The sequence below is a fragment of the Pelodiscus sinensis genome, chromosome 4, assembly GCF_049634645.1.
Source record: "Pelodiscus sinensis isolate JC-2024 chromosome 4, ASM4963464v1, whole genome shotgun sequence".
In the NCBI taxonomy this organism is placed as follows: domain Eukaryota; kingdom Metazoa; phylum Chordata; order Testudines; family Trionychidae; genus Pelodiscus; species Pelodiscus sinensis.
In genome coordinates this window covers 73,795,469-73,815,859 of record NC_134714.1, presented here as the reverse complement: position 1 = coordinate 73,815,859, position 20,391 = coordinate 73,795,469, and positions in this window count along the sequence as shown.

Below are 20,391 nucleotides of genomic sequence, written 5' to 3'. Positions count from 1 at the left end.
CTCGCGCGTGGACTGATCCAGGTGGGATGGTAGGGTGGAAGTTGTTGAAATCCATGTGAAATTCTTCAAGGATTTCTTTCCCCTGGGTCCATATGATGAAGATGTCATCAATGTAGTGTAAGTAGAGTAAGAATGCTAGGGGGCAAGAGCTGAGGAAATGTTGTTCAAGGTCAGCCTTAAAGACATTGACATATTGTGGTGCCATGTGGGTGCCCATGGCTGTGCCACTGACTTGAAGATACAAATTGTCTCTGAATCAAAAGTAGTTGTGGGTGAGGCCAAAGTTGCAGAGCTCTGTAATCATAGGCATGCGCAGCACATTTCATTAGAGTGTGCACCCAAAGAATTTTTTTAAAATGCACTTTGACCTCCCCATTAGCCACACCCCTGATCCCTGTTAACCACGCCCCTGGCCCCCATTAGCCACGCCCCTGGAGGTAACCCTCTCCGGGCAAGATGGGCACATGACCAAAAGTAAAAAGTGTTATGTGACCCCTGACCCAAGGACTTTTCCCACCATCCTCCTACCAATAGGGATTAGTTTGGCCCCCACCAATCCCTCCCCATGCAACTATCCTGCGATTGCATTAATCCAATGTGTGTGACATTAATGTGGGGGTGGAGAGGCTGGGGGGAGGGGATGTGTTCCCTCTAAGAGTTTCCTCCCATGAGCAGAATACATTTTGTGTTGTGTACCAGTACCGAATTCATGTGGCTTGTTTGGATATGCCATTGTGGCACCCAAGTTATTAATAAGTATCTACCTTTCCCCTCTGCTGCCATGTCTCCTCCCCTTCTCCATCAGCTCCCCTGGTGCCTGCTGCCCCCCAACCCCTCACCCTCCTCTGCTGTCCTGACTCCTGCCCTTCTCACTGCCCTCAGCCTTCCTGAGACCTGCCCCCTCCACCAGCCCTTCTCTCCCCCCGTGCTCATTCCCCCAGTACTCCCACTCTGATCATGTGAGCTACCCCTCCTCATCCCTTTGTCTAACACCTCCCTTGCCTCTCTCCTCTGGTGCTGGTCCCTCCCCTGCAGGTGTCTGCCCTTCTGCTTCACTTCCAGAATCCCCTGGCACCTGCACCTTCTCTTACCCCTGCACCCTCCTGCTGCCTCCCCCTTCCCTCACTGTCCCTGCCCCCTTTGCCCTTTCTTCCATGATGCCCATCCCCTCACCATCCTCTGCCCCATTCCCCTCATGCCCCTGTGCCCTCACAGATTACTTGCTCCAACCCCACCTTCCTCATGCCTACCCCTTCTGTCAAGCCTTCTCCCAGCACCTCCCCGTCCCCCTCCAATCCCCAATGCCCTTACCCTCTCCTCTTCCAGCATCACCCTGTCCCTCCTTCCACTGACACCTCCCCTCCTGCCCTTTTCCTCATTGTCTCCACTTCCCCCCTAGCATTTCTGGCTCCTCTACCCTGTCCCTTTGGTGCCTTCCCCTTTCTTCCCCCTCTCCCCTCCCACACCGCAAAAGCCCCTTCCTCTCCCACCCCTTCCTCTTATTCCCCCCCCCTTACCTTCAGCTTCTGCCTTACAACTTGCAGGGCTGCAGTTAGAGCCAGCCCAAGCTGCAGGGCCGGGGAGGGCACCCCCAGGGCGCCGTATGGTGCTGCAGGGCCAGGCAGGGACATCTCCGGGGCACCACGCAGTGCTGCAGGGCAGGGCGCCGCGCGGTGCTGCTGGAACAGGCGGAGGCGGCCCCGGGGTGTCGTGCGGTGCTGTAGGGCGGGGTGGGGATGCCCCTGGGGCGCCGTGTGGTGCTGCAGGGTGGGACGCTGCGCGGTGCTGCCGGGGCAGGCAGGGGCACCCCTGAGGCGCTGTGCCATGCTGCTGGGTTGGGAGGGGCTCAGGGTGCAAAAATGGCTCGGGTATTAGGGTGTGCCTGGGCACACCCAGCACACCCCATGCACACACCTATGCTTCTGGATCTTTGTCAGCTTTGGGTGTCTGTGTGAGGTGAACATATGAACTTGTTCCCAGTGACTGAATTTTAGTTGAGTCACAATTACAGGAGCTGTAGATGGCTGAACATGTGGAACCTGTGTTAGGATTTTTGAAAAATCTGAGATTGGTGGCCATGACTTCAACACATCCTCTTCCCATTCCTTTGTTTCCTCATGCTAGTGAATGCTGAGGCATTCTGTGGTTGTGCAAAACCCTTTTTTTAAAAAAAAGTATATAGAGAAGCTCAAAAGATCTCTTTGGATGCATAAATTGGCAGTGTTCTCCAGAGCACAATTCTGAAAATTATGGTCTGTTTGATTCATTCGAAGTTAGAGAAATTTATGCCAAGCTGAGACTAAAATACAGAAGTCCTCATTCATAGGCATATGCTTTAGCCATTGTATCAGCCTTCTTCTCCATAACATTTGCTAATGGTAAGAGCACACTGTTTTATTTGTATTACCAATTTATTTTAAATTGCAGTTAAGACGATCCCGTATCCGATGACCTTGCTAAACTGGACTGTTCCTAACAGGTACTTGCATAACTGCAAATCCTGTTACTTGATCCACGCTCCCAGTTGGTGGTGGAATTAAGTTGTCTTAGAAGCTGTTTATCCATTTATCATTAAAAATAGGTCCAGCCAGCATGTTGTTTAGTGTACAAGGAAGCCTGATTCTTCAGCTGTGATTTGTAATCCCCCTGCTTATTCCAGGTTGAAAAGTGCACTGGGTCTATGTCAAAGCTGTGGATAAATGTACAGTAACAGTACAGGCTTTCCATTAATGCTGCTTGTTAGTTGCTTGTATCTTTGAATGTCCCCTAGATGCATGCCACAGGCCAAAGTGTGTGTGGAAGAGCCATGAGTGGAAGGCTGATGCACGTATATATGAGCAATGGGGATGTATATGTATGGGGGAAATAGTTGTGGGATTACTATATGAGTTTAATGCAATAGGAAACTTTAAGAAGTAGGACTGTGATAGGAGTTCCCAGAAGGAGGTAGAAGGGAGCATATGAGGATGGGTACAGTGTGGTTGTGCTCCCTGGGCTCCAGACACTGCTCCTCGTGTACTAATGCATTAAACTTGTGTAATAAATCCAGTTGCTACAGTTTGCATCATTTCAAATATGCACCAATGCATATAGCATTGAAACACTTCCTCTGCAGCTTGGGCCTAGATAACTCATATGGCCACCAGTAGTTTGAAATGTGCTTTCCCTCTCATCTCTAATAGAAGTCAGAGTAGTTTTAGTTTTTATTTTATCTTTTTAGTGGAGGAATAACCTATACCATTAGCTCCCCAGCCTGTGTCAATTCAATAAAAGCAATTAGTTTCCCTACAGCAGAGAGCCTGCTCAATATTTGGCAGCTGCCTTGGAGCATATCCTTGGAGCAGATGGCCGTTAGTCTGCCAAACAAGATATAAATTAGATTTCCAGATGACTGAATGATGGTGACAGCAAAGCTACCATTCATCTTGACTCCTTCTCTATTACATATCCGGTTAGCCACTAACAGGACAAGTCCTAGCAGTGAGTGTAATTGACCTGGGCAGAAGAGGGGAAGGAGGATGGGCTATGCTGTGAGAATGTGGTATGCATTGATAGGAACATTTTGTTCTTTGTAAACATTTGGTTTATGATGCTTGTTGAATCGGTTTCCTGCCTGAGTGAATTTCCAGGGAAGAGGTAGTCTATGGAAACTAAGAAATTAGTACAATAGATCAATGGGATAAATCTGACTCTGACAATAGCCTTTGCAAAATGAATGAATGAGTAAGGCATAATGCCAGAGAGTAACTGTGTATTTTATATCATGGGAGAAGATTTCTTCCTGTTTCAGTCCATGACTAGTTTTGTTCAAATGCCAGCAGAATTGTGTGTATTTGTGGGAAAGGACAGATTATGGAACTACTTCCTGGCTGGCCACTAAGGGCTGAGGATCAGCCTAATAACCAGCAGTCTCTTCTATAACTCAGCTTCATTTAAAAAAGACATATTAAATTTGAACTTGGTTGTTTCTAACTTGTCAAAGATGGGGGCTTGCCGGCAGCTTAGCAGAGAGCTGGGCAATGTTATCTGGCCCATTTTCAGCCCTACTCAAAACATCATCAGCTTGAGAGTTCACCTTCAACTCAAACATCAATGGGTTCAGATTTTGTTTAGAAGTATTTTTTTAAGCGTTGGCAGAGGAGAAGAAAGAAAAATCCAGATGAAAAAAATAAACTGATTTATTAGTAGAGATGGGAAGGGAGGATGGAAAAATAGAAAATTAAATCCAGTGACAGTGGAACAGTGAAGTTAACTGAAAAATTGCTGAGTATGGAAATGAGGGCCCAGAGCCTCAGTTCATATGAATAAATGAATGTCCCCTGAAAACAAAGTAACTATGCTGATTTAGGCCAGAGAAGGATCTGACTCTAGGACATTCACTTGTGTCAGCCTAGCTTTAGGGAGAATTCCCTTTTTTCATGTTTACATCACTAGTTTCTCTTTAGCTAGAAAAACTTGATCTTCCTTAAAAATGGATTTAAACAAGAAGAAGGAAGAGTTTGTAAATGCATTCTAGTTTAGTGAACCCATTTGATTGACAGCTCTGCATATTTTCCTCTCCCAAAGGTTCACCCTTTCTTACTAAGTGTATCCATAAATATAAAGCAGCAAAAGCAGTTGTGTTACAGTTACTAGGTGGCAAAAAAGTTCTAAAAGCACAACAATGGCTTGTCTATCTTGATCCCCAATTCAAAAAACATTCCCTTGGAAGCTGTTCTCTAGTCTCAGGCTTACCATGAGCAACTCCAAGCTAAAGAGGAGTGTTTAGAAGAAAGATGTACATAATGGGGTTTAAAAATGTAGTTCTCCTCTGAAAATTGATTTAAAAGGCATTGAGAGTTCCATAGTCACTATTTCTCAATGGCTTCCAAATCTAATGTGTTTAATTTATAAGTAAAATGATGGATTTTCCCCCTAAATGCCTCTTCTGAAATCTCAACCTAGGATCTGACAATCAAGATGGATTCTTTCATTCATTGTATGATTGTCAGTCATCAAGGTTTATCAGCCCAGATTACACCTATTGGCCATATTTACCCTAGGATAAAAATGTGTCTTGGATGGCCTGCGTTAGCTAAGATATGTTGATTAAAGATAAATCTACACTGAAGTTATGGAGTGTGACTCCATCTTGTGCAGATGTACCTAAGCTAGCTTTAATTCAGCAAGGTCAGGCATGGCAATATGTGTGGGGAAAAACACAGGGTGTGGATGGGCATCTACAGCTTGTGCAGAAGTATGTGCTGCCATAGCTTCACTGCGCTGTTACCCAGCTTAGCTTTAATTTCCATACAAACTGCACTCATACCCCATGGTTGCAGCATACTCCAACATATTACAGTCCTGGTGGAGACAAAGCAATGTATAGTTTCCGCATGTTAACTATTTGAGGTAAACCCTTGGTTCACTAGGGTTAGACCTTACCAGGTATCTTGTTAAAATACAAATACTATCCACACTATGATATTAACAAGGGTTCACTAATGTATGTTGCAAGCCACCTTTGTTCCTAGTGTAGACAAAGTCAGTGATGCCTTTTTAACCCCCTTTGCTCTAGTGGATTTATACAGATTAAACAACTATGATGGCGATATTCAAAAAAGAATAGTCTCAGCTTACTCCTCTTAGCCGTGTAGGTTTAGCATTGCTCACAGGAATAAAAAACAGTAAAAGCCTGTTTTTTTTTCTTTACGTAAGTAAGCAGCCATGGCTCTGAATTTGTAAAGAGAGCAGCTATTTGTAAACCCTAGGCATCTTACAAATGTTAATGGATTTGTTCTTACAACAAACTTGTAAGGGGGAAACTGAGGCATAAGGAGAGGCGAGACATTCCCACAGTCACATATGAAATCTGTATCAGAGCTGGGAACTGTACTCAGACTTCCTGAGTCCCAGGTCAGTGCTATAGAATAATCTATATCTATATTTTAGAAATGAAATGTCTGTCTGTTCATACAAGAGCTGCTCCTAATCGGTAACAGCTAGAGCCATCAAATTTTGTAGGCAGCTTCCTCTTATCCTAACTTAAAGCAAGGGCAGGGTTTGGTTGTGCTGGGAACACAGGAAGTGGTAGGAATGGGACTCTCTCCCCCCCCATCATACAAGGAAGGGGCAGAGAGAGGAGGAACGTGATCCTCACACCCACCTCCGGGGAAGCGAGCGGAGATGGGATACTACAGAGTGAACATTGGGGACAGCCACAGCAGTACGAGACTGACTGGCTGACCCTGGGGCTCTGCATGTTGCTAGCCATGCCACCTTCTATGGGGAAGGTTCCCCTCCCCCCCGCAGTTACAGGGCTTGGGCGTTACCCCCACACACACCCTGCTACAAAGCCTGGGGATTCCCCCACACCTTTGGAGGCCTGCACACTCCTCCTCCCCCGCCGCTCCACATGGGCATGAGGAGATTCCTCCCCCTTCTGTAAGGGTCCTATGGGGCCTAGATATTCCCCATCTCTCTCTTCCCCCTCTCCCCACCACTTCACCTGGAGCATGGGGATTCCCTACCTCCCCTCCCTGTGTGCCTCCTCATAGGGCCTGGGTATTTCCTCGCCCACCCCCACACAGCTCCTCACAGGACCTAGGGACGCCCTCCTTCCCCCCTCCCCCCATCCCCACACTGCTTCTCCTTTTATTTTCCAACAAAACCCACCCACTTAAGTTACACACCTGAGCAACACCACATAAATCTGCTAGTTGGTAAAATAAAGCAGGCTGATTTTCTATAGCGCCTTTTATCCTAAAAGACCTTAAAGTTTTTCACGAGCATGGTACTACATATACATGACCAATTAAATGCAGTCATCTCTGGGCTTGAGAGCAGCAGCCAGGCCTCAGGGCACACTGCATCAGGAACAGAAGCTTTTGGACAGACAGGGGAACAAAGTACTTCTCTTAGGCTCTTTACTATCTCCCCAGGATCTTGCTTTTCAACTCTTTCATTTGAAGGACATTTCCCTGTCACCCTTCTCACAGCAAACTGCCGGGGACACCAATAACCCTTCTTGGACATATACTGAATTAAACCCAGTCAAGATGGGAGGCTATGGATTTAGGAATTTATGATTTAAAATTCAAAACTTAAACCACCAAATTGTTTTGGAGACTGATTCAAAGCCCTAGGCATTTACATTGCACCCTGGATTATGTGAGTACCAGAACCATTTCATTTAGGTTTGCGCTAGAGCTGGAAGGAATAAATTCCATGTTGAGGAGACCTATCTTGACATGCCAATTTAATCAAAGCTAATGGAGGCATATTTTCTCATGCTGTAATTTACACCTTCTAGCTTTAGTGTAGGCATACAGGTACTCTAAAGCTACTTCAGACCAGAGTTGGTTGCCAAATGTTGTATAGGAATCTATGGCTACGTCTAGACTACAGGCTTCTTTCGGAAGAAGCTGTTCCAGAAGAGATCTTCCGAAAAACTTCTTCTGAAAGAGAGTGTCTACACTGTAAAAGCTGATCAAAAAAGCTATCTGCTTTTTCAAAAGATAGCGTCCATTCAGTGTGGATGCTATCTTGCATTTCAGCTGTGATTACTATGGATGGAATGGCCACCAGGGAACCTGTACTTTTTCCTCTTTCTTCTTCTTTCAAAAGAACTCCCTCTTCCCTGTTCACGCACACCTTTTTCCAAAAGAGCTCTTTCAGAAAAATGCTTTTTCCCCATAGAAAGAGGTTTACCAATGTCGGAAAAACCCCTCTGTTCTTTCAATTTTTTTCTCGAAAGAATACAATTTCAGTGTGGACATAAGTGAAGTTTTTTTCGGAAAAATGGTAGTTTTTCTGAAAAAAACTCTGTAGTGTAGACATAGCCTATAATATAAAGTTGCCAGGGACCGGCTGGCGGCTTTTATCAAATATTTTTGTCACGCTCTCCATTGCCATGTGCCTGAAAGTCAGTCATTATGTTGTCCTAATCTTCTATGTCTTTGAAACATAACTGGGTGAGTAGTAGCAGCAGCAAGTTCCTGATCAGAGATGAGTCGGATGTTGGAGTCAATCTTAAGTGTTTTCAAGGCTCATAAATCAGAGTTGTATTCTTCTAACACTTCAGTTCCCTTCTCCCCCAGAGCAAATTCTTCACATCACTGCTCAACTTTTATTCATTAATGCTCTTATTAGACTCGTCCCTGATGGACTGATTACAGTCAACATATTAATGCCTGCTTCAGTCAGTTCCCTGCCTATTTTAATTTCTCCCCTACTTTTAGTGATTACTACCACCTTCTCATCTCTTTCTCCCTCTTCCCTCATTTTGCTGGTGTAGGCCTTTGAGAGGAGATTTTGCAACTTGATAAGGTCAGGTGAAGCTCTGTTGATCATGTTAATATTGTATCTTTTCCCTGGTGAATTGCGGTCTCTCCCCTGAACTAGCAGAGAGAACAAGAATCTTCATGTTTTGGATGAAAGTAAAAATAGCCCAGTAGCTCAAAGGAAGGAACTATCTCTTCATCATTTATATCTATTTACAAGTGTTATATTTATGTTGGTTTGATAAGGCAGAATAGAAAGGACAAATCTCAAGGACAGCACAGCAGAAGTTTATCCTCCGAAACTAATGGAATACAGCTGTTTTATTCCCTTACTTGTTTACAGTATTTCATCTTCAAAGATCCCAAATCACTTTGTCAATGCTGTATATTAGACAGAAAATTTTAGGAAACAACTAAGACTGCTAATATATATCAGTTACATTAAAGTATCAAAAAGTTATTGTTATGCGATACATCTTTGATATACAAATGTAAGGTTACAGACAAGTGTTTGAAAGTCAGAAACTCAATAATAAAATTCCATAAGTAACCTTACCTCTGACCATCTCTGCTTGCCCATCACCTACTTCTCTTCTGGTACAATGGAAGTTGTATTGGGAAATTTCAGTAAATGTGTATTTTGGAGGGTTAGTAATATAGACAGAAGTTCCTGCCTAGTAATGTAATTGTGTCTAGGCCACGTGTTCATTCTGACTTGAATATGGAGGGATAACAGGAAAGAGATTAATGTTCATATCATGGTTCCCAAGATAACTGCATCTCTGACCCTTTTATGGCTTTCTTAAGGGCACCCAAACAGGTTTCAGGTTTCTGTCTGTCATCTTTCTCAGGACAGGATCCAAAGTTCTTCTCCTTCCAGACTGGGGATTTCTCTTAAAATTTCTCTTGCAATTCACTGATCACCTTAGCATGTCTGAGTTTAGTTCAGCCCTTGCTGTCCTGCTATCTCCCAAGAAGTATGAAAGGTCTGACTAGTTACCAGTCAGCCTTCATAAAACAAAGTATTTAGTTAGAACAAAAACATTACAGAGAAAACATGCTGAAAAAATAACAAACTGTTAATATGCAGGCCTGTCTCATAGAGACCCTGGCAGGTTTAAATCCTTCCATTACGGTGGTACTTAAAGGCTCCAGTCTCATCCTAGATGTTGCTGTTTCCCTTATTTTAAAATGAAAATAATTCAGAAAAGCATAAAAATCTCCCTATCCAAGATTAGGACAAGATTACAGCCTGGCAGCTTGAGAGTCTTGCAAAATAAATCAGTTCAGGTGTTCACCATACAAAATATGTAGAAAATAAAGCCTTCTAGTGCTACATCAGATTAGATAAAAACTCTGACACTAAAACAACTCCAGCTTTATTTGTTGGTATTTCTTCTTCTAAATTCTAATGCAAGCATTTACTTTGTAAATGAAATATCCTTACTTTCCTTGGGTGTGTTTAGTTAAACACTAAGAGTTTTCTTATAGGAGTTGAATATAATTTTTGTCATGTCCACGTTCTCATCATATCTAGAAATCTTAATTGAAATTATGAAGCTTCCAAAATGCATTAGTCTGCACTCAGGCTGGGGGTGGGGGGGGGGGAACAAACTCCCGTCTTGGGCCTCTAAGGGAATAGATAGTGTTTAACCAATTCTAATTGCACAGGATCATTGCTTTGCTGCTTTTATCTGAGATTGTCAAATTTCAAAGTTAAATCAAAATACAAAAAACCATTCTACTTAAAGCTTCACGCATTCTGAGTATTTGGCTCTGAATGCTAACTAATCATTGCAAACAAGTAGCTTTTATATAAATGTTCATTTCTACTCAGTGCCCAAATCACAGGAACTCATATGTTCATAGTTAACCTTTGGAGATAAAAGACCAGGATCTGTATATTTAAGCATTGCTTGGTTGGGGGACCTCCATGTAGAAGCCAAGGTATTGCTGGAAATAATGTTAGTGGTTCAGAAGGTCCAGTTGTCTTCTGGAGTAGAACTGACTCGGTGTTCAAGCATTATGTTGAGGAGACTGTATGTTACTAACGATAGCATCCTTTGGATTAGATGTAAAATCAAGGACCCGATTTCTTGTCATTAGGGCAGATTCCCTAGTTCTTTGGCAACAAGCAGAGATTTAACCCCAAATCTTCAGAAAAAATTCCAATTTGAGTCATTACATCTTGCCAGTCTACTTTCTTCCTCAATTTCACTTACATGTCTTCATCATGCTAAGGTTTGCAAATCCATTATAATGAGTACTTGACCCTGTTCACAGCTTGTGGGCATAGTCAGCCTCGGGCAGCAAGAGAATCTCCTTGCTGTGAAGTTTCCTCCAGTTTTCTCTGCCTCCCTAATGGCTAGCAGCTCAGCCCGGCCTCCTTAAGTGGGGCTTTTCTGAAGTTAATTCCCAACTTGATTTCAGATTTCTGATCGACAGTTTGACTCCATAATGTGTCAATCTAATGCCCAGCTATTTCGTAGGGCTCTATTTGCCTTTGGGGGAGATTTTCCCCTTAGCACCACTTGCCCTTGTGTGGTGTATGTACTGGCTGATGCTCCTGCAGGCTTCAAGGTGAAGGACAGGCCAAGAAAAGACAAGCAGAAGGAATTGTCTGTCTCTCCTGCTCATCCTCTTAGTGAGGGTTACATAGCTGAGCACAGCTGAGTGCAGCTCCCTCCACCCCACCCATCAGCTCAAATTGGCCCCCTTCCACAGAGAGGAAAGGAGCTTATCTCCAGAGGTAAGCAGCTCTCCCTCCTTCTTTTCTGAAATCAGAAGGACAGTGTAACCCATGGAAGGCTGGAGAATGTGGAGACGAGCCTTCGGGCCCATCTCTTTGAGGGGTGATAAACACCAAGAGTTTACACTGAAGAAGTTGAACTGGACAGAGTCTGTACTCAGAAATATTCTCACTCATTCAGATCCATTTGGTGAACTGGTGAGTGACTTCATTGATTCTGGAAATAGCAATGAATTGTGCTGTGGCCTCTCTAAATATTAAAAGTTAGTGACATCTCGCAAGTTGGTCAATGTCTCTGCTATTGCATTCCCACCTCTTACACTGCTCCCCCAGAACCCATAAAGGGTTGGAAAGACAAAGCAGTAATCCCGTTGGTGCTATTCTGGCTGAAAAAATGGTTCTCAGGAATGATTAACCTAGCTATGAACTGTCCAACAGGGATATCTTTAGCATTTATGGGGCCCGTGTGTCCTGTTTATCTGATGTCCCTATGCCCAATGGCAGGCCAGGGTGGGGGTGATAATTTTTTAGAGATGTGATTTTATAATCTTCAGCAACACCTAATGAAATATTTTTAAAGAAAAATGCAAACTCAGGTTCTGTGTAGACTAACACAGTAAATTCAGAAACTAACAGAATATACCCGGGGCTGGCCAATGCCTGTTAAATGGCTTCATTACCACTTGAATGGCTCTTTCATGGGTTCAATGTTCCATTAAGAGGCCTGACAGGCTTTTTCAGTTTCAAGTTAACTAGATCCTCTTCAGAAGAATCACAGACACAGAACAGGGATAGAAAGAGGTAGGTGGGTGGCCATTAAGACCCAATGGTGCCCCAGATTTTCCAGTGCCTTACCTCCATATAGGTAAGGATGGTTCTGCCCTCCAATGTCTCAACCTCAGCCATATTCCATCCACTCATTTGTTTCAGCTCATTCCATTGTCAGCTTTTGGCCTCTGAGTTCTGATGGAAAGCAAGGAGGTCAATAAGCCTTGTTTTAACCCCGCTTGCCCACATCCAAAAGCTCTTTCTTTCCCCATCATGAAATTTTGTGTGTGTGGTGTAAAGACAGAAAACTTGGCGGGAAACTTTTAAATTGACTCACACAAGATGTTGCTGAAATAAAGGAATTTGGAATATGAAGCGTGCTTAGCATTTCAAGTGGTCTTACGTCTTTATTTTATATTAAAGATGTGTGTGTTTTATTCAGGAATTTAGTATGAAATATGGTGCAGTGGACTATTTCTGATTTCAGATGCAAAATTAGGGAGTTATTTTCTGTATAATTTTAATCCTCTAAATGTTCCATTAAATGACATAAACTTAGCCAACGGGTCTAGTAGAGTTTAGAAGTTCCTCTAGAGTAAGTTCCTCTTCAGATCAATTGAACTGCTCAGGTTCATATTGGCTACAGAGTCTGCTGGAACAGTCTTATAAATTCCATCAGCCAAAACAGACACAGACACATGACCTAGACGAGGAGAAGCAGGCCTTATTTGTAACCTCAGTATCATTCTTCCATTTTTCCACCCACCCATTGACCAGTCATTCTGTATTCTAGCTTCTCAGTTCCTGTTACAATTCCTGCTGTTATTTTTTCTAACTTTCTAGTATAGGCAACGTAATGTTACAAGAGGTATCACTGTACTAAGAAAATAAGCCTCATTGCGTAAGATTCAAACTTATGTTTTTGTATAGCAATGAATAAATGAAAACAATAAACAAAAATCTTTCTTAAAATAAGATACAGAATAAGTTTCTGCTAGAAAAAGAATGTGTTTCTCTAAACTCCCCACTCTCATAAATGTAAGGTTCATCACATAGGCACTGACTCGGGGTGGAGCAATGTAGCCCAGTGGGGCACAAAAAGGGGGGCTCATCCCCCTCGGGGTCAGTGGGTGGCCACTCCGGCCCATTACACAGCACCCTGTCTATCTTCAAAGCGTCTTTATGCACCTGTCCTTGTTCTGGGTAGGCTGACAATATATCCCCAAGGACTATCCTCCGACCCAACTCTACATCAAGGAGGGGTAATGGGCAACTAGACCATACAGGGACGCAGTTGTAAGTCTGAGTCCTGGTTCAGGGCAGGGCAAGCATTGAAGCAGCTTCTCAGTAGCTCAAGGCCCATTTGCAACAGCTCCATCCGAGTCCCTTTGCCCAGGCGGGGGTCCAGCAAATGCAGGCAGCTGAATGAGAACAACCGAGGGGGGAGACTGCCACCCGAGAATGGGCTGGCAGGGGGGACGCAGGCCCACCCACTCCACTGTGTCCCAGCCCAGAGCCCTGGTAGCAGCAGAGTCGATGGCTGCTGGGTCAGCAGGGAACCATGCTGAAACACACTGACCTGCTGCTGCTGGACCAGCGGGAGTCTGTACCGCAACCCACTGACTCTGCTAGATGAAGGTCGACTATCCTTGGGTTAAAGTGGAACACAAGTTGAATATGAGTCAGCAGTGTGATGCTGTTGCAAAGAAAGCAAACATGATTCTGGGATGCATTAACAGGTGTGTTGTGAGCAAGACATGAGAAGTCATTCTTCCTCTCTACTCTGCGCTGGTTAGGCCTCAATTGGAGTATTGTGTTCAGTTTTGGGCACCACATTTCAAGAAAGATGTGGAGAAATTGGAGAGGGTCCAGAGAAGAGCAACGAGAATGATTAAAGGTCTAGAAACTCTCCGGGCAGTCCTCCAGGAGTGGGCCTGGCAGCCCAGGCCAGTCGTCAGCTTCCCCAGGGCCTAGCTCCTCGCTTGGTTGTGCTGGGGAGGCTTTCTTGATGACTGGCCTTTCTGGCAGGTCTTTTATATCCCTGGTCCCACCTCCTGGCTTCCACCCAGGTGAGTTGTTAGGGACAGGTGCTGCCCACCAAGGCTCAGGGAGGGGCTCCTCCCCATTGGGGTCAGTGGGTGGCCACTCCGGCCCACTACAAGCACCCATGGGCTGAGTCTAGACTGGCAAGTTTTTGTGTGTGTGGCCAGTGTAGACAGGCGGCAAGATTTTGCGCAAAATCTTACCAGTCTAGACGCAGCCATGGGGAAAAACTAGTGGGTGCTCAGCACCCAACAATGCCAAGCTCTCCTCTTTGCACCCCTCCCTTCCAGTGCCTCCCACTGCCGTGAAACTGCTCTGGGAGGGGAGGGAGAGGAGTGAGGATGTTGTGCTCAGGAGAGGGGATGGAAAGAGGTGGAGAGGAGGATTGAGGGATGGGGAAGAGGGGGGAGAGGGGTCTAGCACCCCCTCGACTAGAGTAGAAGTCAGTGCCCACGGTTCATCATGAAAACTGTGACAGTTTTAATTATGACATCAAAGACCCAATGTTAATTACCTTAATGTTGTGCTAAATACTACTGTTGGGAGCAAGATTATATGACCCAGGGACAAGTATTAATTGAAGCAATATCAAAATGTATACAATTTTGTTTCAAGGAACAGCTAATGAATTAAGATGTGACCTGAAAAAAGGAAAGAGAATATAGATTGCATTGCAAAAATGAAAACATTCAACTTGCATATTCATTCCTTATATAAAATGCTATGAAGTATGTAGCATGCTCTGGTTTTTAAGGTGAAATATGCTCTTTCTGTAAAAGTAATGTCCCATTATGAGTGGAACCGTGAGACAAGAATTCACACTTCTGGCAAAACTGATGAAAAACCAAGGAACACAGAGAGTCATAGTTGGAGCAGGGACCAGGGTGTCAGTACTCTTGGATTCTATTTCTGTCTCCACCAAGTTACGGTGCAACCATAGACATGTTACTTAAATTCCCTGGGTTATCTTCCCTATGTCTAAACTGGGATGAACAATATTTAGTTACTTCACAGGGTGCTTTGAAGATTTGTTCAGCCATTTGCATGCACAAAGCAGAAGGCGTGCCATTAACCAGTATGTATTAATTGGGTTTATATGGCTACAACAGGTGCAGTCAGAACAAGTGGGTGTAAATGTTGTGCCTGCAGCTAAAAATATGTCCCATAGGACTATAGATTAGTTCAAGAACTAAAGTCTCCTTATTTCCAAAAGAACAACTGTTTTGCTTTTGCAGGATTTGTTTGCATCAAAGAAACAAAATAAATCTAGTAAATAGTTCTGCAAGAAGCATAACTCCCAATTTATGCTTTAGAGAGTGTGTTTCACAGTCTTTTGCCAGAAGTCTCTCCTGCACTTATTCAACTGCTGTGCAGAGAGTTTCTACCTTTCTGCAAACCTCTAGGCACAAATCACAGTTTTAAATATTGGCTCGGCAAGTGTGAGGAATGGAAGAGCCATGCTATAGTGAGCCCCTGGCAAAATCTTTCTAGTTCAGTGATCCCCAAGCTGTGGTGAAAGCCCTGCTACAGGGGTACACAGGAATTTTACGGGGGCACATTGGGGCCCTGGCCATGCCCCAGACAGTGTGGGAGTGGCTCCACCCAGCCCTCTTCTGCCCCCCAGCTCTTCTTGTGTCTGAGCCCTGGCTTCAGCTCTACCACTGGCCTCAATTACAGGCCACACACTCAGTCCTGGCTCCCAACTGTGGTTCTAACTCAGCTCTTGACTGAGGAACCTGGTGAGAGGGCGTGGACAGATTCCATGATCAGCAAGTGAGACAGAAAAAGTTTGGGGATCACTGGTCTAGTTAAGCCAATGGAACTCTAGATACCTCTTAGCCAACGTGTTTTATGCTGCATCTCTGGGACTCTTGAGAAGCTCATGCTGGAAAGCACCAACCATTGCCACATTTGATGGGGTGCTTCCCTTCTACTAACTCTTTTCCAGTGGTGGAAACAAAAGGGGCATAGAGGGCATAGAGCCACATTTGGTCCATTTTCCCTTGTCCTTTGGTGTGACTATTCCAGTGGAAACCAACAGTCTGGAACAGTCCACATATGGACTTCAGATGTAGGGTTTTCCCCAGAGCAGAGGTAAAGTCAGTGAGGAAAGTATCCTTGTATCTTCTCTGCTCCCTTGTATGCACAGGACTGGAAGATACAATCTGACCCTTCATTTCAGTAAACCTGGGAATTTGCATCAGTTGTGAAAATGTGAGAATTCTTTTATAATAAAACAAGTATTTAGGAAAACCTTCAAAATTCTCACTCTTAAACATGTCCCTGATTAGAACTGAATTATAGTAAAATGCTTTGAATTATATACCTTGTTAACCATGAAACACGCATTTTATCTACCATACAGCATAATCTGATAGACAATCAAGGTTTGCATGAAACTGTGGCTCATAGAAATGTTGGACCCTGGAATAAATGTATGGATTTGGAAATGGGCAGGTATCAGTTAGATCTTATCCTCAATTCCCCATCTGCTAATGTTCTTTAGGATATTGATGATGGGAGTCTGGAGCCCCAGTGGAACACACTAGCTAAATGTTGTTCCCAGATGACAGTACAACATCCAAGGCTCTTTGCAAGTGAATATTTGTCTTGTCAAACCACCACCACCTGTCAGCCTTTAAGTCTTATTTAAAATAAGAAATGACATATTAATTTTTGGTGGACTGCAAGGAAATAAACACATCAACAGTGTGTCTATTTCTCCAAGGACTGTAAAACCGCAAAATAAACGATCATACATTAAAGTTTCTCGTATCGGGATTGTGTACACGTGGAAACAAATTCCAGCCATACAGAATACTTGCTATAGACATTACAGCATGCTGTAGTCTGGAAGCAATTTCTAGCTGCATGTGTTTCCAACCAATTGTGTTATTAAAAAGTTAAGGAACTTGGAGATCAAGATTAGATCTTTCATTTATACAAGAAATTACAAAATTGAAGTACTTGTGTAATCTATTCATAGTTAAAAAGAAAAATACAGGTATTGTGACTTCAACGGTTATTATAAAGAGATGTCAGTAGGGACTGTTAATTCCCCATTGAAAGGCTGAACAAAATCTTATCCATATCTTTTTGCTTGTTATGACTAAAAGCTAAGAGACTTTAAAAGGAAGCAGTATTTCCAGTGTCTTGTCCTCCACAACCAAGGGGAGTCCCAGATGCAGTGGAATTGGTATAACTTGTATGGGAATATGATTTGTAGGACTCACACAGAGCCCAGAGATACATCTCTGAGAGAGATTCTTAAATATCCGCATGTTAGTAACAGGGCAGGAGGAGCATTATTACATCTGACAGCCTAGATGCCGCTTGGTTAACTGACACAGAAAGAAGTCATTTTGATGAAATCCAGAACAATTTGGTTCATGGTAGAAAAACGTAAGCAGCAAAATGAAAGAGAAGCAGTACAATATCACCTGTTTCCCATGGAAGCCCCTGTTTATGATAGTTTGGACTATCTACTAGTATTAAAATATTTAGAACTATCTATCAGCACCATTTTATACAGGTACATTTAGGAGTAACATCTTCACATCATCCTGTTTAGGGTTATTCCATATTTTTCCAGCCAATAGTTATTACTTTTATCAATGGTCTTCTTAATGTTTCCCCAGTCTAGGAGATCCCTCTTCCTGGGTCCTCAAAATAGCATTAATTGACTTCATGCTATACCCTTGTGAGAGCCTAGCAAGCTGTTCTTTATGTTACCTGTCCATGAAGACCGCCTTTTTGGTAGCCATAACATCAGCTCAGAGAGCAGCGAAAATTCAAACTCCCATGGCTGGTCCACCATATATGATAGTCAATAAAGTCAAAGTTAGTGTTAGGTTTCACCACAAGTTCTTACCTAAAATGGGTTTTGAATTTAATTTAAATTAGCTGATTTGCCTACAGACTTTCTTCCACAATCTTCACTCAAACCAGGGGGAAGCCAGACTGCCCACTCCTGTAATGGTCACAGCTATGTCATACTGTACTACAGCATGACTAGGATAAGACCCTTCAGAAGCTCCTCCAATACTATCTGTTGTATTTCTACCTATGATGGCTCAGGCAATACTTATTCAAAGACTGTCCATAAGGATATTTAATATATTCAATCATGTTATGGCATATCTAGATTACATCCACCTATGAAGGTGTGAGCCCATTCCCCTAGGACTCCACTATCCTTCATGGCTTCTTCAAGAATCATCCCGTATTTCAGAAATTTACAGGGAAGCTACGGGTGGATCAATTCACACTTTCACCTAGCACCGTTCCTTAGCTGAAACCACAAAATCTGGCACTTACTTGGAAGAGCTGGCTTGCAGTCCTTGTTTAAATAGGACTTCTAGCATCCATCTTTAGATTATGAGGTCACTGCTTGCTAGTCACCAGAAGTGGAATCCAGGTGGAAAATCATTTCAATAATGCTTACTTACCCCTATAATAATAATGCTTCTTCAAGGTGTACTGTTCATGTGTATTCCACAACATGCCCTCATGCCCTGCTACTATAGAGTCCAAACCAATTGGACTCTGTACTGGTAAAGGAACTAAGGAATGCTTGGGCCCCCTCTGCCCTTTACATCCTTCGATGGGGGAGATGGAGAGCATCTGGTGTGAAGGTGCAATCTCAGTAGACACTGCTACCCAGAATAATGTGATCTGGCACACATGGGATGCATGCACACCAGAAACAGAATCCATGTGAACAACACATCTTGAAGAAGCTACTCTGAGGTAAGTAACTATTCTTTCTTTTCTCTTCCATGAACACTTCCCTCCTGGTTCCTATTCTTGTCATGTTTACCACCACAAGAGAAATAGAAAAGAGAAAGTTAAATGTGTCCTATACACGTGCTAAGAGCTAATGGTAGGAGCATCTGGAACAATGTCACTGAGTTGGAAATTTGTGTTCATGTGTGTAGGAACAATACAAGTAAGATATAACTGGAGTGACAGAGACATGGTAAAAGCAAGAGGCGTGGATGTGCAAATAAAGAAAAATTCAACTCATAGAAATGAGGTGAGTATTTTGATTGATGTAACAGAGTTTCTTTGGTATTAAGTAAAAGATAGAGAAAGGAACATGACATTTTAGATGAGGCTTGAGACCTACTGGACAAACAAAGAAGGATGTCAAGAAATATTTTAGATTAGCTGCACTAGAGGCCACATCAGCTCTGGCCTATTCCATGATTTCTCTTGCTGCTTTTGGTGGTAGCTGGGGAGTAGCTGCAAAGAAAGGTTTGTGAGAGAATCTTTGGGCATATTATTTTTATTCATTGTCTGGGGAAGTGTGAAATGACAGCTATGAGGCTTGGAGACTATGGGGAAGGTTAAGGTTTCTTAAACAGATGTTACGGAACATTTCATACACAGACTAAGTAGAAATGTTTTTGCTACAGCAGCTGATCCCCATGTCCGGAATTAGTAACATGCTGTCATGGGCTCTCTCTCACTTTGTTTACACTGCATACACTGACGGCAGCATGTCGAGTATGCCTAGTTACACGCTTTGTTGAAAAGCAGGTTGTGACCACGCTGTGATGTTAGCTATATGCAGCAGTGAAAGGCTCTGGTGGGGAGAGGTAGCGGGGAAAGACTTTGGCAACAGGGAGCTGCTGAAACCTTTTCCTATTATCTCTGCCCCTCAGAGCTTTTCCTCACTCCCAGAATATGTCCTTTGTGGTATGGAAAGGTTCCCTGCAGTGGGAGCTGCCTGAGCCTTTTTCTGCTGCCTTTCCCTGCAGTGGGGAAAAGCTTCAGCAGTGGAGAACTACTGCTGGAGCCTTTCCTCACTCCCTCCCCCTTCTCAGAACCTCTCTCCCCTGGCAGAGCCTTTCCCTGAGTCAGGGAAAGACCAAGCAGAAAGACCAAGCAGCAGGGAGGCAGTGGAACATTACACTACTGAACACAGCAGTGTGGACAGGGAGGCACTGCTTCCATGCATGGAGCACTGTGTAGGTTGCATTCCCTAAAGGCTCAGTTGTATCTTTACTTACCTAAGCAATACCTTACTGTCGACACAGCTATTTGTATCCATGCTAGGGGGGCATGCAGTGTATGTAGGCCCTGCAATGCCATAAGTTATGTGTAATGTAGACATACCCTCTGAGAGGGCAAGGTACTGTCTCGGTACAAGCAGGGAACACTTACCCCTGTTAAGTTATCTGAGAGGGGAGCACTTACTTAATATGTGCCATAGGCTTATGAGAGGAGCTGACCTGATGCAGCATCTGCAATGCCCCATGGGTCTAGAACCCAGGCCTGCAAGGTAACTGATATCGTGACTAGCTTGTGCTCCACTATCTGCTGTGGCCACAGACTGTGGGAAGTCCTGCCTCATGGAGTCTTTCAGGCAGCAGCCTCATGGCTCCTCCTTGGCTCTCCACCCTATATAAATCCAACAGGCATTCCAGGAAGTGAACAGACAGCAGCATGGATCCTCTGTGAATGCATTAATCATTCCTTCTCCCTACACCTGAACTTCTGCCTTTGACCTCTGCTTGATCTGAAACTTGCCTCCTGGCCTGAACCCTGAAACCTGACTTGGACACT